We start from the raw sequence: 23,049 nt of genomic DNA, 5'->3' as shown, positions 1-23,049 counted from the left end.
GGACAAGAGAGGACCAGGCAGCAAACCAGGCAAGAGGAACATGAGTCAGACGACCCTTATAGTAATGTTGCAACATGTGGAATACCATTCTTCAACATTTCCAGGGCGTGAGTACTGCACTACAGGCAGTGGAATTGGACCTGTAGCACACCTGCGGGATCAGTTTGATTGCTTTGAGACAGCTGCAAAGAACATATCCCATCATGTCTGATGAGTACTAAAGCAGACACCCAACGAAAGAAAAAAGAAAGAGACAGGCTGACGAGTCATCTGGAGCCTGAGTGCGAGCTATCAGGCCACAGACGCTTCTGTACATCTGTGTATATCTGCGTCATTGACCGGCTAGTGTGTCAGAACTGGACAGAAGATATCAGTCATATATGATGTGTGTGAAAACTTCGGGTTTTTAAACAGATTGCCCTTGATTTCCTCCCAAGGCCTCCACTCAGCAGCATTGAGCCTGCAGAAGAAATACAACAGTGACTTGGAAGAGGACTTTGTGGCGGAGGCAGTACAGTTCAGGGAGTTTGTACGGGATGAGAAGGTGGGCAGCACGGTCTGCAGTGGAGTTACTGAAATTAAGAAGAAAACTCCATACAGCGTTTCCCAACACAGACATAGCTCTACGGCTATTCCTGACTATGCCAATGACCAACGCAAGCAGAGAGCGGTCCTTCTCCAAACTGGCCTTGGTGAAAAATAGACTGCGATCAAGCATGCAAGGAGGAGACTCTGTGGAGACCTCAAAACCTTACAAATGTAAATGTCCATTTGTTTCTCTGCCACCCAATCAGGGACAGGAACCTGCATTTTATTTCAACATTTTATTTAAGGTTTTGGGTATAAAGGCTTGTACCCAAACAACATCACTTTGTAAATGACCTGCCTTGCCTGCCTACCTGGTATGTTTCATACTGTAATTCAACACTAGTTTTGCTTTGTTATTAAATTGCTTTCAACCTAAACTTTGGAACTACGAGCCTTACTTTACAAGAAGGAAAAACCCCTACAGGGTTTTAAATTGTTGTAGTTGTGCATTGTTTTAAAGAGGAATGCATGTTTATTTAGATCTTTGTCTAGATTATACTGCTAATCTTCTATAAATGTTGATCAGTGTCATCTTCTGATACCTGGCATTTAGGCCACATGTTGCTATCCATGGACCATGGTTCTGAATCAGGTGTTTTTGTGTATGTGCTATTGATTCACAGGGCCCGCCGAGGCCAGAGAAGAGGCTCTTATACTTTGATTTGTTGCTGTTGTTCTTTGCTTATGCTGTTATTATCAGTGTTTGTGCAGACAGGTGATGGTTGGTGATGGTGATGTTTTTCATAATATGGTGTGGAATCAAACATTCACACATCTTGGTTTTATTATCACCATTGGTTGCTGTGTGTGGTTGTTAAAAGTGATTAAAAGTGACTTTTGTGTTTATGCTCAAGTGGTGTTAGTGATATGTTAATAAAAATATGATGATGTTTTCTGGCTCAAAGAGGGAAAAGTCACCGTGTCTAGCCTAATTAGTTAATAAACAGTACAGAGTAATTAGTAATCAAATCTATTCAGACCCCATCTCAATTTGTCACTTAAACCAGCAACAATAGGCCTACATGAAAATGGTCTGACCTTAAACATAGAATCCAGCGCTGACTTTTCCTGTGGGTTTATTGGTCTACACATCCAAAACATTAGAGTCTAGGCAAAACACTGAACTCCAGCTGTGCAACAGAATGGCTTGAGAACTATGTACAGCCACTGTGCAAGCCAGAGGAGCTGCTAATACATCGAAGAATCAAATCTCCCCAACAACTGCCAGGGAGGTTTGAAAGCAGCGGACGTCCATCCATTCCTGCTTAGCCCAGAGCGCACATCCGTGAGACTAGATGAGTGGCAGTCCCATGCGGTTCCTTGTGTCATCCTTCAGCAGTGTCACTTGGGAGAATGCTCTCTCTGCATGAGCATTGGATATCGGCAGAGTCAGCAATCTGATGGCACCCAGTGCTAACTGTTCGAAACACTGATTTCCCCCAGCGTCTTCAACCTCCAACCAAAATGCATCAACGGTCTGGTCATTTGAGAAGCCTGCCGATGCGACATTTCTCCACTGACACTCTAAGGTGTCAACTGAGCATGAGAAAAATTCAATAGGCAACTCTCTAACTCCTGGTCTGTTTGTGGTAGACATCACAGACTTCGGAGAAAGCTGCTCTAGTTTTCACATTTCCAGTGATGCCGGTAAGCACATTTGATATTGTACCAACAATTTTTTAATAAAGGAGAAACACCACATGGAGAATCTTTCCTTTACTTCAGGTGCTAATGCACTTGATTTCAGCTGCTCTTGAATGTGGTACCCAGGTCTGCGTCTTAGGGTGAGAGGTAGATGCTGATTGCTTTTAAATCAAGTTCTCTGTCGCTGTCGCTTTTAAATCGAGTTCGATTGTCGCTGTTGGCTTGCAACATGCTGGGCTTTAAGGCTCTCCTCAATGTAGACACATAGTCTTTCAAGGTCATGAAACACACCCAGTGAGTCCCCTGTCCCTAGTTGGAAGAACTTGTTCACTGTTTTGATTTCCATTAAAATGGGCCAAAGAAAGTTCATGTAAAGGATGTTTGATTGGTTGCTATACATTTCATTCAATAGCCTAGCTGAGTAGCCGTGTTCTGCATTGGATACTAAATTGAAGTGTAGCTTTAGTGCGTCTTGTTGATCTAAAATCCTATCTATGCAGTCGGCTATCCCTAACCAACGGGTAGAGCTAGGTGAGACTACTTTCAGCAGACACACTCCATCATTTATAGTCTCATGAACTCTCTTGTAGTCCGTCTGGCATTTTGAAGAATAAGCAAACCAGTTGTAGGTTTCTCTTATCATGTACTCTAAGTTGCTAGGGAGAAGCGTCATAACCCTGTTTGCAACTATATCCAGAGAATGACAGTGAATTAGTTTTAGATCGGGCTGCTTTTGTTTCACTAAAGTGAAGACGGAATGATTTTTCCCAACCATAACACTTGCTCCATCTGTAGCAATCTTGACCATGTTTCGGATGTTAAGGCCATAGTTTCCCAGAAAGGCAAGGATCACACTCGTTATCCCACTGGCATTAGCGTTATTCAGTTTAACTAGGCCCAAGTAGGTGCTGATGAACTTGCCTTGTTTTTGTGACCGTACTTCATGCATAGTGTTACGGCCAGACTCCTGCCAAAGGTGACTACAGGCAGTCACAGGACAATTAGCAGGATAAATATTCTGCACATAAAAATAAATCAACCCGGCTACTCACTCTTTAGTGTTTGGTCCAGCCGGATGGACAACGCAGCGGTGAAGTGCTTCAAGTTTAACTAGCTAGATAGTATTTATGTGGATCAGAGGAAAGATAGGTGAAGAGATAGCAGTGCACAGGAAATTCAGAAAGAGTGGTTTGAGAGAGGGTAGAAGGTAATGAGGGGCAGAGAAAAGATGGGTTCTGGAGATTGGTACGCAGAAGAATGAAATAAAACGGTGGGGACCAGCCAGTCTGCAAAAGACCGTCGGACCGGCTCCGCCATCCTATCCAAAACAACAAAACTAAACTATAGAATAAATGCGACAAAATGCACCACCATCTCACAGACTATATACACACACGGTTGCACTTAAACTCTATATGAGAGAACGAATAGATAAGCACAATATACCACGCTGGTAGCTACTCACAGTAATCCCTGATGTCTGTGCTTGCCACCATAGTCCTTCAAAATACCTGAGGTGCACACCTTTGTGCACCCGTGACCCTGACATCACATTACCCATAACCCCTACGTTTATGCACCCTTTACCTGTCGTCATGTGGCATATCCGTAACAATAGGCACAGAAGCTTGTTCACAGATATATTGGTGGTTTCGTCCAGGTAAAGAGAGCAAGGAGACTCACCGATATCCTCCCTTAACTCCTCTCTGAAGTGCGTTGCCATGACAGACTTAATGACAGCAGTACATTTAGTTCTGTGCATTTTAAATTCTCCAAATTAATCTTGCAGTATATCTGATAGCTCGTCCACAGTGTTAATGGAAGTATGGCAAGCAACATAAGTTGCAATCTGAAATTCCCTGCGTTTTTGGTCATCAATGATTGTGCTTGCCTCACCAGAAGCTGTCGGTTTTGTAAACAACCTAATGCTAACATTAATGCTAGGTAGACCTTTTCGTGGCAGCATGATCTTTCAAATCGCTGAGTTGAGCCCTGATCTCACTTTTGCAGTACTTGCAACAGGCCTTTGAGGGATCTTGGGGAACAGGTGCAATCCATTTTTTTAAATCTATATCTTCCTCCCACTCCTTCCTATAAAACGTTTTGTATTTTCCCCACTTTGACATAGCTATCCAACTTCAAAAACTGATGGCGCGGCGGGCTGTATTAATGGTAGCCTAAGCAACATTTGATTTTCGAATGTATCATTATCAGAGATCAATGCTTCAGTGCAGCTGGCTAACATTAAACATTATCAAAACAAGAAACAAAAGCAAGTGAAAACAAACAACTTTATAATATATTTTATATCTGTATTTATTGTTAACTTGTTTCGTTATAATGTGTAAGTATTTGTCAGAAAACAAAAACCACCCAATATTGTGAAAAGTGGCCCAAATTTAATCTACCTGCCCAAAGCCCTTTTCCCCCGCCCGTTGGAGTCAAAAAGCACCCAACTGGGTGTGAATCCACCCAATCTGGCAACACTGCCTGCATGCAGTTGGTACGCTACTCTTGGGTCTCTCACAACCAGGGTACACGCAATCCGTTGTGTCACCATAACAACACCCACCCTTCAGACTTCCTTGTAAGATGGAGATTTTATTTTTGTCCAAGAAGAGAGATTTGGGAAAAAATGTTTGGCCTTATTAAATGGTCAGGAGGGGATGATGAGGAAAATTAAGCATTGTGCCAACCAAAAATATAAGAAACTTTGACATAGATAAATACTTAGATGGGATGATTTCCTCTGAAGAGGAATTTGCGGTTGAATGGGGACCAGGGAAGTGCCCAAAGGTGGTTTCCCCATTTTCATGGCGACCATATAAAAAGTTGCTTGCAGGTAAGATTTTTCATAGTTAAAGTTGTAGCATTAAGTTATACATTTTACAATCAAAATCATGATGTACAAGAGATTAGTGTTATGCTTAGTTATAGTTAACATTGGCTTAGTTATCCGTGATACCAAGCTAGCTTTGCTGGCTAATGTCACTTTTCTGCTAACTGGACAGACTTCACCTGAAGGCAGCGCTGTTTCACACAATATTGTGCCTCACAATAATAAATTGTGAGCAATGTTTTTGAATCCCAGCACTTTTTTCTTATTGGCTTGGCATAGAAAACATTTATTATGATCAAAGTTGACATAAAGTGATATTCTAAACAATATTTTCTTATAGATTGTTGTTTTTGTTTTTTGCTGCTTTTCACCTCATGTCTTAGAGAAACCTCCTCTGCGGGAGACCCATTTTTGTGTACAGTTTCTTATTTGGCTTAATCAAGGATATTTTTTAATACGATTTATTAACATGAAGAAATATTCTAAGGATCGGGGTAGTCGGAATGTGTGGAGGGCAGCCAACCAGGATGCCACTGGGACCTCTATGGCCAGGGTTCTGCTGCTGGGCGTGTTTGACATAGAAACACTAATGCAGAGCAACTTGAGGGGTCAGTATTGTGTGACACCTGACCAGTCAGGCCAAGAAAGTTCAGAACTTGTCAAGTATGTCCATTATTTTCTAAGCAAACCCAATAAAATCCCACTCTCAGAATCAAAAGTTGCAAAAGGGAGCAGCCTTGATGAGTTACAAGTCAAAGCCATTATGGGTGAATTAAGATTTTATTCTTTCGGAATTTAGTTGCATCTCCTATCTCCCATCTGTCTGTTTGTCTGTCTGTCCATCTATCTATCTGTCATGTAAAATAAGAGGTTGTTTTCATGGCTGTGAATATTTACCATACATAATGTGGTCAACATACTTTTATAAAGTTTACAGAACCCATGTGTCAAAAGGTAATGTGGTGTTGCGGTCGTAGGGGGGCAGTAAACCAGCCACAAAAGAAATTTTACAAGAAAGTGCTTAAATTTATTAGCACACGTGACAAAACAAAAACAAACAAAACACTTGTAAGAGCAAAAAAAAAAAAAAAAACGAACAAGCTAAGGCAAACTCAAGCCTATGGCCCTACTGGCCCAAGTACTGGCATTGCAAGGTGACCAGACCAAAACTCTCTTCTTCTCACAGTCACCCGAGCCAAATCTAGCTAGGAGGTGATGAAGGAGGGCCCAACTAACTTCATCACACCATGCTACTGTATGTTTAGACTAATGGTGATGAGTTAATCCAAACCAGTATGAAGACTGCTTCATAATTGATTACTTTTTTCTCTACATTCCTAGATGCTGTTATGTCGCAGCCCCGGGGGTAACCCAAGGCCAAATTGGAACGGCCTTAAATTGTAAAATGGCGGAGCTTCGGCTGGCAGCAGCCAAAAAATCGACTTGATGGAAAAAAAATTTAAAAAAACTTTTGAATACTGTTCAATATACTGTTCAATATATACTATTCAATAAAAAGAATTAAACAGTTATTTGTCTCTTTTCTTAGGAATATCAAATATTTTATATTTATGTCTATTGTGACATACAGTATGTTGATGCTACATAAATGTTACATGTAAGAACATTACACATTTTAATATATTTGGATCCCTAATATGAGTACCAGTATATAACTAAATCATATATTAACATTTATCCAATAGACATATATTTATAATATATGTATATATCTGGAAAAATATGAGACATATGAAAGTGGACATTTTTGCTATCTGACATACATGCGTATATATAGTGACTTACATGTGTGAGACATACATGGACATACACACTATATATGTAGTTTACATATTTTGTCATATATCAGATTTATGTATGGAAATTTAGGACGATTCCTGCACTGACAGGGGGCCCTCATAGAACACTATTATTATTATCATAAGTAAGTTAATGTCATTAAAATTATAATTTTATCTATTAAAAAGTTACAAATGAAACAAACTTGTGGTTTGTTTATCCATTTTGGCAAAATTATCAGGATAGCCTTTATATTTCACCCTTCTCTCTATTCAATTGCATGGTTCAGTCTTGCGTAGTGTAACGAGCATGATGACGTGGTGTGCATGTGATTGAACAGTATAAGAACCCTGCAGCGCGCAGGTTGCGCGTGTGTGGGAAGGAGACATTACTGTGGTGAACAGCTCCTGGGGTGGTTTCCCTAGCTGTCCGTGCCCCAAATAAAGAGCCATTGCTAAGTTGCCCCAAGTCCGTGTCTGTGCCAGTTCATGCCACATGACTGTGTGCTGCCTTGTGTCTTCTCCTCACACCACCCTGACGGTCCGGCTCGGCGGAGCGAAGCAGGGACGAGCCTTCCTGCTCACAACTCTGAACGCCCAGTGCCACCAGGAGATCGTCACATTGGTGCCCAAACAGGGAGCAATCGACATGCATGCTCGACCAGTGGACTTTTTATCCCCCTCGATCCCACCCCATGTTCTACACGCCGCATTTTGACTGGGAAGACAAGGATGAAGTGCTAGCTCGGCTAGGAGTTGCTACTGTGGTTGGAGGTAATGGTAGCTACCTAACTGTTAATTTTGTTTGGTTTTCCTGGACGAACTTTGACAAGGAATTGGATTGTGGCACTTGTGGGGATGATGTGGATTAACTATCCCCGTAACACTAGTCATAAATACCTAGCTACCAGGGTAGCTAGACGTTCTTTTTCGGTTTTGTGATCCCGGGGGATTTTCGTTTATTCAAATGGGTTTAGCGAGCTAGCTAGCTAACGGCGTTTGTGTTGTTTTCCTATGCTTTATGCCAACCCAGTGTAGTGTGGTGGAGAAATGTATTGTCTTAAGCACTATGTATGGTTTTGAGCACTACTATTAACATAAGCACTACTTAAGTATGTTTTAAAACACAAGCACAAGTGGAATATGTTTTTGAGCACTACTAAGCAAGCACAACTACTGAAAAACATTAAGCACTATTATTAATATGTTGTGATTTTCTGTGTGTGGTTTTAATATGATTCTATGGGTTTAAGCAAGGCATGGGGTGAATCTAGGTTGCAAGCATTTGGGAGTTATTACAGGATGGTGGTATCAGAGTATGTGACCTTGGAGGAGTGCAGCATTTCTAGACCAGCCGTTGAAGTTATTTAACCCTTTTATTAAAAAAAAAAAGGCGAGGGCCTGGAAATAATGGGAAACTCCAAACATAGGTATACGCAAGAGATAAGATGAACCTCTGTATTATTTAATTATTTTAAAAATCATCCAAGTGCAGACTTGGAAAGTGATATGCTTTAAAGGTAGGACTTTCCAGGTAAAAGATAATGGTGTATTATGTGAGATGAGGTGATCTTGAAGGAGGAGCCTGGGAGGAGTTAGAGAATCAAGTCACGGTAAAGGAGGAGTTGGGAAAACAGCATAAAAAGAGGATTCAGGCCAAGGGCTGTCAGAGCGTGTATGGGGATATGCTTGTGAACGCATTGTAACCTGTTGCTCCGTAGACCAACCTGGTTTACTGTATGTGATTGATCACCATATGCAATAAACCAAAGCCTTAACTTACATCAGACTCTGTAAGAACTTATTATTTCCAGAAGACATCGAAGTGTGGAGGAAAACCCTGGGTCCATCTGGCCCAGACCAGGGGGACATCCGCCACAGTAGACTGAATACCTTCCTTAAGCATAACATTCTCATATATTATGGAAGCAATGTTTTAATGTGTTTTTGAGCACGGGACTCAACACGGAAGTCTGATTTCTCCCAAATTGAATTTGTGCTATCTGCTAGACTCTGGTTTTCCTGCCCTGTCCTGCCCCCCTCCTCCCCAACTTTTTTGCACCGTTTGTGTGTGTGTTTTTTTTTTTCTTTGAAAAGACTCTGCCCAGCAACAGTTTCCGCTGTGCCCTGTTGAAGCTGAAGGTGATTCAGCAAGGACTCTAGTGCGTGACATCGCTGAATCAGGTGTTTTTTGTTATGAAAGGTATTGTAAAATGTTCTGTCTTGTTCTTTAATTTGTCTGCTATGTAGATGTGACGGCTCATTGTAGACATTATGTATTACTATTATTATCCCCCCCCCCCCCCCCCCCCGTTGGTTTGGTTGTAACTTAGCGATTGCAGCTATTTTGAGTTGAAAGAATACTCAAATTGTCTGATGTTGGGATTGCTCCCCAGTAATTCTGCTATTTAGAGGCGATATATAGTAATATGTCCAATGTTTTAATTACACTTTAGCATTGCACTGCTATTGGGGGGTTAATGTTAATGCTGCCATCTTAGGTCAGCTGTACATTTTTGTTCAGGACTTCTACTGTTCTTATTTGTGACTATGGACAGGCCCGCATTCTTTCCAACTGGTGCTGGGGCACGCCCCAGGACTTCGACAAGTAATCCCACTGTTGATTCCTTTAGAGTCCAGACTGCAGGCGCTTCAGCTAGAGGTGTCCATGCTACACAGTTGCTTAAATGACTCCCTTGGGCTTCACACTGACTTGGTCAGACAGTTAAACTCCCAGTCCCCTGAGTCATCCTGCAACCCACCCATCCCTCTGCCTACGCCTTTGGGTGCTATGCCAATGCCCCAAACTATGCGTTTGGGTGCGGCATCCACCCCTGCTCCGAGGCCAGGTCCTGACGCTACCCAAACTTAAAGTAGCTTACCGAGAGCACTGGCGTCTCTGTTGCATGGCCCTCTCCTAGCCCCAGAAGTCTTTTCTGCGGATGGCATGTTACAGCCCGAGGAATGGCTAAAATCTGTTTCAGTATGTAAGGAGGCATTGCAACTAACAGATGCTCAGATATTAGCGGAAATGCCAATTTTTGTAGCTCATTGGCAGTCATGGGCTTATTTTAAAGATATGTTTAACGCTGCACTCTTGCCCTCTGATAACAAAGAGCTTATTCTGAAGGGTATCTTGGACAGAGTTCCGCAGCCCGGTGAGCTCCTACCTACCTTTGTGGCTTGTATGGTAGGTGAGTTTAGGAGGCTGCGACGCCCCCCTCCTGAGGCTGAAAAGGTGGAGGTAATTCGTAGACATGCATCGGACTAATATAGGCTTGCCCTCTATGGCACCCAGGTGTCTTCAGTGTCTGACCTCCTACTTAAAGCACGTGAGTTGCATGCTGCATTGGGGCCTACCAGGACTGAGCAGTCTAAATACAGAGGGCATGGGAGAGCCAACAATTCTGTTCATTGTTTTAGCTGTTCCTTTCCAGGAGTGACAAGACTGAACTGCCCACGTTGCAATACAACACCAGCACCTTCTACCACAGGTACTGCCCCCCTTTCTGGGTCGACATCACAGACACCAGAGGTATCTGGCAAGACAACATCTGACAGTAACGCTCATAGTGGCGGTCGTTGTCAAAGACGCAATTCCACTAACATGTCCAACCGGATGAGGGCATCTGTTAACTCGGTCTTGCTTCCTGAAATTACAGACTGTTCCTCTGCAGTGTCATGGAACATCCCGTTTTTAGTTTCGGTGAACATAAAGGGTAGTTGGTTACAAGCTACCTTGGACACAGATGCATCAGTCTCTGCTGTTCATCCTGCGGTTCTCTGCCACTGTGGCCTTGCTCTGAAAGTGCAGCCGTGGACAGCACCTCCCTTGGCCCTAGCTGATTCAGTACCTTGTTCTCCAGATGGAATGCTTTTCTGTTTAGGGGTAAGTCTTTTTACCACCGCTTTGTGGTCATTCCCTGGTTGACATTGCCTTTGATGTTAGGTATGGGTTTTATGCTGAGAACATCACTGAGTATCCACATACAGTACCCTCTTGTGCAATCACCTTTGCAGACAAGGGTACATCAGAAATCTGATGGTGAGCCACGCTTTTGTGTTGATTATCAGGGGCTGAACGACATCACAATCAAAGATTCCTTCCCGCTTCCTCAGATCGACGAGATGCTTGACTTTCTGTCTAGAGGGAAGTTCATTTCAACATTTGACCTCTCAAGAGGTTATTGGCAGGTGGCAGTGGCTCGGGCATCTCGCCCCAAGACAGCGTTCGTCTCGCACTGTGGGCTATATCAGTTTAAGGTCCTTCCCTTTGGCCTCTGCAATGCACCAGCCACGTTTGAGAGGCTTATGCACTCTGTTCTGGCAGGCCTGGTGCATAAGATCTGCGCAGTCCACCTAGACAACATCGTGGTTGTCTCACCGTCTTTTGACGAAAACCTGAGGGAACTCCGTGCAGTGTTAGCTTGCCTGCGTGATGCTGGCCTCCAACTCAAGCTTGACAAGTGCCAGTTTCTCAGGGAAGAGTTGCTGTTCCTTGGCTACATGGTGTCACCAGATGGTCTCTGCCTCAACCCAGAAAAGGTCAGGGCCATCACAGAGTACCCTGTCCCCAGCTCTGTCACTCAAGTACGTCAGTTTTTAGGCCTGGCTGGATATTACAGGAGATTTATAAGTGGATTTTCCAGCATTGCAGAGCCTTTAATCTCACTGACTCGTGAAGATGCAATCTTTCTGTGGGGTGAGCCCCGCCAGAGAGCAATGGATGAGTTGAAGACAAGACTTACCTCTTCCCCTGTTCTAGTTTTCCCAGATTTCAACAGACATTTCTTCCTCCATGCCGATGCATGTAATACTGGTCTTGGATCGACCCTGATGCAGCGTGATTGTGAAGGTAGAGAAGTGGCCATTGCTTTTGCTAGCCGGACACTACACAGGGCGGAGCGGAAGTATTCAACCTCTGAGAACGAACGCCTTGCAGTGGTGTGGGCTTTAGAGCATTTCCGACCCTACGTAGAAGGGTCCCACGTTACTGTCTTTTCTGACCACAACAGCCTTCAATGGCTCATGTCCAGACCTGACCCCACTGGCCGTTTAGCAAGATGGTGCTTATGGCTTCAAGAGATTGATTTTAAAATTGTCTACAAGCCTGGCAGAGCAAATGTTGTTCCAGATGCCCTTTTCTGCAGCCCACTCCAAGACCATTCAGAAACCACTGACCTCTTGCCTGCACGCTTAACTTAAGACTCCAGCTCCAGGTGAGGACTTTGGAGGACTGGGAACAGCTCAGACGGCTCCAAATGGAAGATCCAGTCATCAACAAACTGCTCTAATCAATGGATTTAGACCAGGCCTCTGATGATTTTTACATTTACATGTATTCATTTGGCAGACGCTTTTATCCAAAGCGACTTACATAGGTTCTTTACAATGTTATCCATTTATACAGCTGGATATTTTACTGAGGCAACTGTGGGTTAAGTACCTTGCCCAAGGGTACAGCAGCAGTGTCCCAGCGGGGATTGAACCGGCAACCTTTCGGTTACGAGTCCTGCTCCTTAACCACTATGCTACACTGCCGCCCTATGATGATGATCCCCAATCAAAGTTCTGCTGTGATGACGGCCTGCTGCTTTATCGGGACCTCAAAGGCAGGTGCCAGCTGCATCCACTGAAAAACCTCCGCTTGTACCTACCAGCTCCACTTCGTCCTTCACTGGCCTATTTTCATGACCATCCAATAGCAGGCCATTTAGGAATTTCCAAGACACTCCACCGCTTACAGACACAGGTATTCTGGCCTGAAATGAGATGGGACGTAAAAGCCTATGTGATGTCATGCACGGTGTGCCAGCTTGTTAAGCCCAGCCAGCAGAAACCGTCTGGTCTCTTAGTGCCCATAATCGCCACACACTCATGGGAGTGGAGGTGGACTTTGTAGGTTCTTTGCCATGCACTTCACGTGGTATTGCCCACATTTTAGTTTTTGTAGACTACTTCATGAAATGGGTTGAAATACACCGGCTTACAACAGCATACCATCCACAAACCAATATGACAGAGAGAGTGAACTGCATTTGTTGGCGGTCTGCACAGATCGTGGGATAAGTACATCCCACACCTCTAATTTGTCCTCTGTACAGCACCCCATGCTAGCACTGGTGACACCCCTGCCTTTTTGCTTTATGGTAGGGACCTGCATACCCCTCTTGACTTGTTGCTGTCTCCAAATACAGATGAAGTTCCATGTAGTATGCAAGAATACAGGGATGATTTGGTGAGGGTCCTTAGTGATGCCCATAACCATGCAAAGGCATGCCTTTTGAAGAGTCATGCCTCCCAAAAGGAGAAGTACGACCGCTGCCGCCAGTTTGTCTCCTTCAAAGTGAACGATCTGGTGAAGGTGCGCAACCACCCGTGCTCTGACAGTGCATTGGGCTTTGCAGCAAAGTTAGCACCAGTCTTCAGGGGTCCAGTCCGTGTGGTGCAGCAGTTGTCAGAGTTGAACTACCAGCTGGTGTCTATGGATGATGGGAGAGATGCAGGAGTGTTTCATGTGGCCAACATTTGTCCCTTTTTCACGTGGGAGTCAGCCACAACCAATAACCCCAAGCCTTTAGTCTCCGTCGATACCCCTTCTCTCTTCAGGACACGGAGCAATTCCCCAGTACAGCCCAACCTGCAGATGCAAGCGCCATGCCTGTTTTCCCATTTTCAATTATGGAGGATGAGAATGTTCCAGGGACACAGAGCGACAGTCTGCCTCGAAACCCCTTGGAAGACTGTTTCATGCCCAAACCTGAGGATGCAGATAAGGTGGGCAACATGCTTTTTACTGTATCGCAAAGCCCAAGTGGAGACTTGCAAGTCATGGTACACTGAGACCCATTGGGGGATGATTCTCTTACCCCTACCCAGGGAGAGCCCTGTCCCTATAACCTACGGGTGAAGAAAGTTCCCAGGATTACTGCACAATGGGCTTCCACTCAATGGACTGACCCATTCCACTCTGACTGACTTGACTTTAATGCCTGACGTTACGTTATGCTGATAGTCACGGTGGCATACTAATGGAAGAAAATTTTGCTGTTCTTTTTCTTTGCTGTGTTGTTGAGGAAAAATATGCAAATGTTTTCTGTTAAAAAATGGGGAAAATGTTCCTTTTTCTATGTTGTAGGCTGGGACAATGTGCTCTTGGGTGCTCTCTGGTAGATAGGACAGTGCCAAAATGTGTGCATGTATGCATTCGTTGACTTAGTCACTGTAGGTATCGCTTGTATCATGCTCCCCTTTGCCATTTGTATGTAATGAGTTATTATGATAGGGCACATCTCCATGTATGGTATTTGTGTGCACTGTTTGTTTTTTTATCTTTTATGGAATGTTGTTTATAGCATTTGTATGGGAGGTATTTCCATGTATGGATTATGTTGAACCTTTTCTGCCTGCCCATTCCATTGTGTGTGCTTGGTACACTGCCATGTATGGTGGGTTGAATGTATTGGAGCACTTAATATTACTCCCATGTGTGGGTTTACTTGTAGCTTTTTATATATATATTTTGCTTTGCAGGCTAGGGACAGCCCTTTTTCTCAGTGGGGGGAATATGTAACGATATCGCCACAGTAGGTACACTTAACAGCAATGATTACAGAGCATGCTAGAATCATTGCTTTCCAGTAGGTGCGCTTACAAGCAGAACAGATGGTGAACTGTCAGTAGATTTGACATGTTGTCATTGAAGAAGTCGGGATATCAAAAACGAAAAGCGAGGCAACAGAAAGTTGAGAGGGAGAAAAAGGGCCGACAGTCACCCAGTTTTTTCCAAAGAAAGGTATATTTATTTACGGACCATCCTTTGGTGCCCGTTAACACGTAGCTACCTAGCCAGCATTACAATTGTGGCTTAACCACTGCCTTGATGATCTAGCTAACTAACAAGTTAAGGTAACTTACAGTGCAGTGTCAGTGTCATTTCGCTTAAATATTCAGTAGGTTAACTTTATCGCCACTGAAAATGAGATGAGTTGAATTTTGGTCCAAATATAATTAATATAGCTCAGTGAATTTGTAGCCAGTTAGTGCACACTCTTGCTATAGCTAGCTAACTAGCATACATGCTAACTAGCTTATTCAGGTCTTCCCTTGTCATGCACAGATGCAGCTTTAGGATTAGGAAACCTTCCCTCAACCCACCTCCCAGTTGAAGGAGAAGGAGGTGAGCAGTATTTCGTTGATAATATATTTACAGCGCAATCCATGAACCTAAAGGTCTTTGGGGTTAAGGCTCACACAAACTGATTTTGAATATTTTAATGTATGCTGTATTACCATGTGAGCAGCTAGCTAGCAAGCATGGAATACAACTTTAGCTAATAGTCACATTTAGCCAGTGTTGGGCAAGCTACTTGGAAAGTGTAGTGAGCTTTGTGAGTATGCACTGACGTCACTCTCCCTCATTCGGACTGAGTGGTAAAACATCCTGCAACATGGCTGACTTTAGTAGGGGACACTGCGAAACCGGGAGTAAAACAAACTATTATTTGCTTAAATTAAAAGCAGTTGGACTCGACATTGACATGTGGCCAGGAATTGGGTTTCCTGACATTTATATGTACCTGATTTCGACGCCGGAGAAATACACAAAGCCTGAAGGCATACAAAAGCAGGGACATTCTAAAACGCTTAACGTGGCTTAATGTTCCAAAACGGCGATCAATGATCACCAAATTTGTCTGACATCTCACAAAACACTATCTCCTATAAAAAAAGCAAAACTCTCTACTGACGTCCATTATAACGAAAACACTTTGCAGCTTAATTTTCCAAACAGCGATCAACTAACAAAACTGAGAGGACAGCGCTTAACGTAACGTCGGCCTAATTACCATATTCCTTGGATTTTAGCTTTTTTGATAGGAGATGGTGTTTATGACATGAGATCACTAGCGTAACATAATTGTGATTGGCCCCGGTGCAAATATTTTTCTTGCCCCCCCCCCCCCCCCCCCAAAAAAAAAAAACACAAGCACACGCTGATGCACACACACTCGCAGTTTCTTCCCGTATTGTTTTCCCTTTAGTCATACCTGATGCAGGAGCACACTTCCAGTTTTCCGAGGCCATGTGAAATACTTCCGGGGGAAAAAAAGCCATTCGTAGAGCCATGTAGAGAGAGAGTTGCGTCAACGGAAGTCCAAAATGCTTGATCATCACGTGATTCATGTAGACTTCAGATAGTTCCAGGAAGTTCTTGGCGGGCAATTTGAATGCGAAAATACAGAGAGACAGAACTGTGATTTTTTGGTAACTACTCGTTAATAAATGCATTGATTTACAATATTTACATAGCACACTGACATGTGTATGTAGTTACATCAATATGTTTTTTTAAGTAAAATTCTGTACTATTTGAGGATTAGTGTGAACAGATTTACCTGCCTTGTTGACATATTTTAGGCTAACGTTACCTCGGTTAAAGAGCGTATTGCTGTAGTTTATTGCTTTGAATTTTTTTTTCATTATGTTCTTAAACTTGTATGGTAGTCAAGAGCAATCATATCCTAATGTTTATTGACATATTTAGAGGGAGGAGAAGTGTAGGAATGTTTCAAAATTCAAATCAGATAAATCTGCTAACGTTTCTTTAATTCATGGTGGTTTCTGTAATCCCATGGTAACTGAGGGCCTAAGTAATCTTAATGACTAATGTAATCTTTATGACTTTCAGATAGGACAGAATGAGACAGACAGGTGACTATCAACGATTGTCATGAATTCATTAAATACATCTCTAATAAACTCAGAAACATGAATAGCATGTCAAGCAGTCCTACTTCCTTGTCTCCAGACCGCCAGATGGCGCAGTTTAGACTGTGTGAAACCCCTTGCGCATAGCCGCATCTCTTGCCGAGAATTTATACCCAAGTTGTCACCTCGTGACTCATGACCTGACATAGATGATATATTGCAGTGTTCACGTCAATCATTGCCTTTCGCTTTCTCGCATTTGCTGAGAACGGATCATTGCTAGTGCTACTCTACTGTGGTTGCGAAACAGCTACCTTCAGAGGATATCTCCAACAGCTGGCTACCACAGCTAACTTTCGCTTCAGCACTGAACTGCTTTGAATTCTTACGGAATTGTTAGTTTGCTGTGAGACTTAACGGGTAAGTATACTCGAGTGCTGCAGACCCACCTCTCCGGTCTAGCACTAAGTGAGCTAGTATTCCTCAACTACAGGTGATGCCCAGCCCCCGGCATCATTACCTTGTCTAAACACTCCACTGCACACCGCATGTGCTAGCACCCAGCCCCCGACGCAGCACGGCACAAGTTTTAATCGTCGCCCTTTCCCCGGCATGATTACAACGGGTGAGTGTTAAATAAATAAAATAGAGTGCTGTAGACCCACCACTGCGGTCTAACGCTACTACCACTAGGTGAATTTGCTAGCGCCCAGCCCCCGGTGCAGCACAATAGTTTCAAACCGACGCCCTTCCCCTGGCGCAGCTACACTATGCTATAACTGCGCCCTTCCCCCAGCGCTGCTCAACAATAAACCGGTGCGTTTTTCTCGCAGGACACAAACACCGACTGTGACACGCTCAGTCCCCAGCACTGAAGCACTCGGTTTATATCACATACGCTCACATTATTATAAACGGATCTGTAAGGCAATATTATTCTACTGCCAGATTATTTTTGCATTATCAATATAATAAGATTAGTGGTGTGTTCTGTGCGGTGCACCCATGGAGTTGGATGACCCACATGACCGCTGCCCCAGTTGCTTGGGGATTGATCACCTCAGACAAGCTATGTCTGACCCCTGTGTGCATTGTAGTCAGTTCACCATACAACAGCGGCAAGCACGCCTAGCAGGGCTTGGTGGAAATGAGGACTGCCTCCTTTCCTCTCCACCTGCCCAGGAGCGTGGAACGCCCAGCAGCATCACAGCCCCCCTTGAAGACAAAAAAGCCCAAAGGCTCACACAATCTGATGCGTAGGGTGGATGACCTTACTGAGAGTGTCACATAGATAAAAGAGTTACTTCTGAATATGCAGCTGCAATTTTTGTTGCAACCGGGTTCTCAGAGAAGTGATGAGATCTCCGTATCTACATCACAGCCAGACCCACCTACCTCCCCCCTGGACAGGGAGGGGGATGTTGTTTCTCTTGCTGCTACTGATACGCTGTTTCCCCTGGACACAGATGACCCTTCACTTCCAGAGGATCATGTAGCTTTTGACTCTTCTGCAACAGAGAGTGGCAGGGAGTCAGAGGATGAAGTGGAGCTTTCAGCAGTCAGCACAACGACAGGAGCCATTCGGATGGCTCTAGCAAAGCTTAATCTGGAACTTCTGCCCCAGGCAATGGTACAGACAAACTGTCTCTGCAGCCTATCCACACGCAGCAGCAATCTGTTTGTTCCTCACTGTGAGAACTTCATAAAGATGTTTACCGACGCATTAAAGGAGGGGAATACTAGCAGAATGGACCGCCAAACTAGGCTGTTGGCGTCCATGGCTGAACCAGGCTCTGCAGGCTTGGGCCCTATGCCACCGGTGGAATCAGTGGTGGTTTCCCTCATTGTCTCACCTGACGAGGCTCTTCGCGCTGACCCGCGATGCCCCAGCCCTGAATGCAGGTGTACTGACAACCTAGTGTGCAGGGCTTATAATACACAGGCGACGATGGGACGGGTCCTGAACACCATGGCCCATGTCCTACTTGCTCTGCAGATGCCGCTGCAGCCATCATCGGACACGGCAGCTTCTGAGTTGGTTGACAGAGCACTTCAGGGCGTGGGAGCGCTGGCTTAACAATGTGGGAAATCTATGGGGCTACTAATTCAAGGCAGATTTGGGTCGCACAGTCCCCCTTCCAGATGCAGCTAGGAATGTGTTGCGCCAGCTACCTTTGGCCCCTGGCCAGGTGTTTGGCCCGGCAGTGCAGGAGGCTCTAAACCGCCGCCAGCTTGCTTCAGAAACACACACTCAGCATTTGAAACCACGAGTTGTTTTCAAGCATCCACAGCCACTGCCACCACCTACATTTCATGGCGTCCCCTCCTACTGCCACCATACACCAGCAGCCAGCCAACAACCGCAGAGGAGACAGGTGGAGCATGGCTTTGCTCCACGTGGAGTGCATGGCAGGCCCACCCCCTCCTTTCCTAGGGCCGAGCAAGCTGCCAAGGGCCGCCCCCCCGAGGCTAGACGCAAGACTGATGGTGCGCGGCCAGCGGCAGGGCGTTTCACTCCTCAACAGCTAGAGTATTGGGCCTCTGCAGCATCAAATCCATGGGTCCTCAACACCCTGGCAAATGGCTATCGCCTCCAATTTCGCCGCCGGCCCCCTCTGAACTCCGGGCTACACCCCACACGTGCGTCAAGCCCAGAAATGCGCTCCGTGCTTCTCTCAGAGATACAGTCACTCTTACACAAGGATGCTATCGAGGAGATAGACCCTCAGACACAACGAGACGCCGTGCCCAAGAAAGATGGCGGGCTTCAAACTATATTAGACCTGCGTCGTCTGAACATTTACCTCAAGCAGCTGCCCTTTCGTATGCTGCGTACATCAGATGTCCTCCATTCAGTGGAACCAGGAGACTGGTTCATTACAGTAGACCTCAGGGACGCTTACTTTCATATACCCATCGCCCCTCAGCACTGTCTCTTTCTTCGTTTTCATTTCGAAGGCCGCTCGTTCCAGTTCAAGGTGCTACCCTTTGGGTTATCAATGGCGGCACATCCAAACGCTGCGGCTCTGTGCTCCATCTATCATATACTGCGCATAGTTTTTAATATATACTGCTCATAGTTTTTATATACTGCTCATATTTTTTGAAATGTCTTATGGACTCTCATTTTTATTTTTTTCATTCACGGAGAGTGCACCAAAAATTTCGTTATGCTTTATGTACAATGATAAGGAAAGGAATTCAATTTGAGAAATTATTGGAACCCAGTCTACAGACTTCATAGGTACCCTGTTAGATTCAACCACTGAGCGAGCATGCCTTACTCAGGGAAGAATTTGCAATATATTGGGACTGGTGATGCGTGTCCGGTCAAGCCAGACTGTCCGGTATGGCGTGCTACTACGCCTTGCAGGCATGTTGGCCGCCACAACACCTGTTGTGACACTGGGGAGGCTACATCTCCAACCCTTCCAATGCTGGCTGAGAACCAGGAGGCTCTCAGTCCAGACACAAAAGCAGGTGCTAGTGACCATCACCCCCAAAGGTGCTGCCTCCCCGGACAAGTGGGCACTGAGGTCTTTTCTCCTCAGAGGGGTTCTGCTGGGACCACCCCCAGTGAGGAGAGAGGTCACCACCACAGATGCCAGCCAGCACGGCTGGGGTGGAGTGTGGAATCACCGGGGAGTACATGGTGTGTGGCAAGCCACGTCTCAGACCTACCACATCAATTACCTGGAGCTGCGTGCGGTCTGGCTTACGCTGCAGCACTTCAAAGAACAATTGGAACACAAACATGTTCTGATTCGGTCGGACAACACATCAACGGTCTAGCATATCAACCATCAAGGGGGAACGAGGTCCCTGATGCTGAACAGTCTCACCTGGCAGATCTGGTTGTGGACGGATGTGCAGCTACTATCTTTGAGGGCAATACATGTGCCTGGGAAAGAGAACTGTGTGGCAGATGTCTTGTCCCGGGGTGGGCCCCTCATGGGGGAGTGGCGTCTGAACGAGGAGGTTGTTCAGATGATCTGGAACACCTACGGGCAGGCAGAGGTGGATCTGTTTGCCACCAGCGACACGACCCACTGTCTGAGATGGTTTTCACTGCAGGACGAACCAGGGTCCCTGGGCCCACCATTGGCCAAATCTGAGACGATATGCATTCCCACCATTTCCATTACTTTGGCAGACACTTCAGTGAATACGGATGACCAACCAATCAGTGCTTCTGATTGCACTGTACCATGTCCACAGCCCTTGGTTTTACCTTCTCAAGGTGCTCTTGACAGGACTGCCCAGCCCATTACCGTTCAGGGCGGACTTGCTGACCCAGTTGAATGGCTGTCTGTGGCATCATCAACCGCAGAAACTGAAACTCTGGGTCTGGCCCTTGGGGGCTCATGCAGCATATTAGATTGTTCACAGGGGGTCAGGGACACTATTTTAAATGCCCGTGCCCCGTCTACACGCTTGCTGTATAGTAACAGATGGAGGTACACTATATGGACAAAAGTATTTGGCCACACCTGTTTTTCAGGGTTTGGGCTAGGCCCCTTATCTCCAGTGAAGGGCAATCTTAATGCTTCAGCATACCAAGACATTTTGGACAATGCTATGCTTCCAACTTTGTGGCAACAGTTTGGGGAAGGCCCTTTTCTATTCCAACATGACTGTGCCCCAGTGCACAAAGCAAGGACTATAAAGACATGGTTTGATGAATTTGGTGTGGAAGAACGTGACTGGCCCGCGCAGAGCCCTGACCTCAACCCCATAGAGCACCTTTGGGATGAGATTGCGAGCCAGGCCTTCTCGTCCAACATCAGTGCCTGACCTCATAAATGCTCTACAGAATGAATGGGCACAAATTCCCACAGAAACACTCCAAAATCTTGTGGAAAGCCTTCCAAGAAGAGTGGAAGCAGTTATAGTTATAGCTGCAAAAGGGGGACCAACTCCATATTAAAGTATATGTATTTGAATACAATGTCATTACAATGCAATGGTCAGGCGTCCGAATACTTTTGTCCATATAGTGTATTTCTCAACTTGGTGTTCTGAGTGTAACATTGAACCACTAATATGCTCATTGGGAGACATCCTGAATTTTCTGCAGGGCCTATTGGAGGCTGGTCGCTCTTCGTCCACCCTGAGAGGCTATGTGACAACAATGTTGGCCTACAGGGGCTCAATTGAGGGGTCTCCAGTGGGGAGCACATCGGATGATTGTGGCCTTCTTGAAAGGTGCAAGGTGTTTGAACCCACCTCGTAAATGCTTAGTTCCTCAGTGGGATCTTAAGGCAAGATACGGTAGGCAAAAATGTTTTTGCTTCCACTCATCAATTTTCAGATTTTTGGTTATTTTGCTTCTATAACATGTCTTCTACAACACTATTGTCATAAAATGTACAAACTACACACAAATATGTTTATTTTACTACATTTTGTCTACTTAAGTCCTCTAATTTTTCGAAACCTTAGCCAATGTTAGCTTTTTTGAGTGCGATATAACACCACGATCTTTCATAAAACCATAGAGTGTAATACCTTGTTGTAAAGCTCGTGTTCTGTAGCTCAATGCTCAATGAGATATTGCCTAATTTGCATATTTATTGTGAATTTCTGGAAAACTTGCAATACAAAAAAAAATTATAATAATGAAAGTAATCAACTGACAAAGTTTCATGGTGATACCTTTTAGTTAAAAATTTTCCCCTATTCACCTGTAGTGTCTCACCTTAATATTGTATTGGACAGCCTTTGCATCCCCCCCTATGAGCCTCTGGGGAAGGCAGACATTAAGTGGCTTTCAATGAAGACAGCCTTTCTGATTGCAATTGCTTCAGCAAGAAGGGTTAGTGAGTTGCATGCCCTCTCTGTCAGCCCACAGTGCCTGCATTGGGGGCCAAAGTTCTCATGAGTAACATTGTGGCCAAACCCTGCATTTCTGCCAAAAGTCTTGGGTCCAGATTATGTAAACTGGCCCATTACAATTCCTGCTTTGAGCTCTTTTGACAATACACTAAACATGGACCTTTGCCCTGTCGGGCAAGAGGTTAATTGTTGCAAAGTAGGAGAGGGATATAAAAGAATATCGAAGGCACTGGATGTACCATGGAGCACTGTCAAACCCATCATCAATAAGTGGACAAAATGTGGCACCACAGAGACATTGCAAAGATCAGGATGACCCTCCAAAGTTGATGAGAGGATGAGGAGAAAACTTATCAGGGAGGCTACCAGGAGGCCAACAGCAACACTGAAGGAGCTACAGGAATTTCTGGCAGGTACCGGTCACTCCTTGCATGTAACCACCATCTCTTGTATTCTGGGTTATGGGGTAGGGTGGCAAGACGGAAGCCCTTTCTTACAAAAAGGAACATCTAAGCCTGTCTAAATTATGCCAAAAGATTCATTCAGTCACCCCAAACCGTGTGGGAACATGTACTATGGTCTGACAAGACAAAGGTTGAACTTTTCAGCCTAAACTGTAAAAGATATGTTTGG

This window comes from Megalops cyprinoides, chromosome 22 (assembly GCF_013368585.1).
Source record: "Megalops cyprinoides isolate fMegCyp1 chromosome 22, fMegCyp1.pri, whole genome shotgun sequence".
Lineage (NCBI taxonomy): Eukaryota > Metazoa > Chordata > Actinopteri > Elopiformes > Megalopidae > Megalops > Megalops cyprinoides.
This window is presented reverse-complemented; position numbering follows the sequence as displayed.